The following is a 1,314-nucleotide window of genomic DNA, read 5'->3' as shown; positions in this document are numbered from 1 at the left end:
GCACAAAGCGAGGTCCATACAGAAATGGTTTGTCGAGATCGGTGTGGAAGAACTTGACTGGCCTGCACAGAGCCCTGATCTCAATCCCATTGAACACCTTTGGGATGAATTGGAATGCCAACTGCGAGCCAGGCCTAATCGCTCAACATCAGTGCCCAACCTTGCTAATGCTCTTGTAGCTGAATGAAAGCAAGACCCTGGAGCAATGTTCCAACATCTAGTGGAAAGCCTTTCCAGGAGAGTGGAGGCTGTTATAGCAGCAAAAGTGGGACCAACTCCATATTAATGCCTATGATTTTGGAATGAGATGTTCGACGAGCAGGTGTCCACATACTTTTGGTCATGTAGTGTATGTATATACCTGGAATGACCCCAGTCCCAGGTCAAACTAGATAGGGTTAGGGTTAAGGGGGTAAAAGGTTAAAGATCAGGGGTTAAGGTAGTGGTATACCTGGAATGACCCCAGTCCCAGGTCAAAGATAATCTTGTATTGTTCATCCTGTCGCTCTCTTTCTCCACCAGGTAGACAAACACCATGTAGTTGACTCCAAATAAAGGAATCAGCAGCAGGGTGGACTTAGCCAGACGCCTGCAACACACAGGTGTGTAAGAATAATCTTAACAAATGTGATTGGTTGTTGAGAGAATATCTGTATTATGATTGGTTGTTGGTAGGGTACCTGTACTGTGATTGGTTGTTCCCGCCCACGTCAGAGCAGAGTAGTTTCTGGACCAGGATACGGATGATACTGATGAACAGAACAAAGTTGATCTGATGAGACAAGAGACTTCCTTTAGAATGAGTGGGACATGAGTAGGACAGTGGTGGTCACGAAATTTCGTCAGCCAGTGATTGTCAAGCAAATAACTGTCGGTCTCACAGTAATTGACTGTAATTGAAGGAGCGGCAGGTAGCATAGTGGTTAGAGTGTTGGACTAGTAACCGAAAGGTTGCAAGATTGAATCCCCGAGCTGACAAGGTAAAAATCTGTAGTTCTGCCCCTGAACAAGGCAGTTAACCCACTGTCATTGAAAATAAGAATTTGTTCTTAACTGACTTGCCTAGTTAAATAAAGGTAAAAAAACACATTTAGCATCTCCTGGCTTCCACACACAAGCCACTGATGCTGACCTTAGAAACATCTACATTTTAAAAAGTCTAATAAATCCATGCAATATAACCTACACCTTCCCAATAAATCCATGGTTAATTTTAGAAGCATGATATGAAGCATGATATGAATAAAAAGTAGTCTATTTCAGAAGAACAGCATACTCTGAGTTGTCCTTATGTTAGGTCCTGATCTGGCTATG

The 1,314-nt window shown here is 43.1% G+C and overlaps 1 pseudogene; it reads right to left on the bottom strand.

Annotated features, from left to right (window-relative positions):
* Positions 1-427: 427 nt before the first annotated feature.
* Positions 428-1,314, bottom strand: part of LOC145865688 (vasoactive intestinal polypeptide receptor 2-like) — a 6,814-nt pseudogene continuing 5,927 nt past the window's right edge.

Source organism: Salmo salar, chromosome 29 (assembly GCF_965601325.2).
Source record: "Salmo salar chromosome 29, fSalSal1, whole genome shotgun sequence".
Lineage (NCBI taxonomy): Eukaryota > Metazoa > Chordata > Actinopteri > Salmoniformes > Salmonidae > Salmo > Salmo salar.
This window is presented reverse-complemented; position numbering and strand designations above follow the sequence as displayed.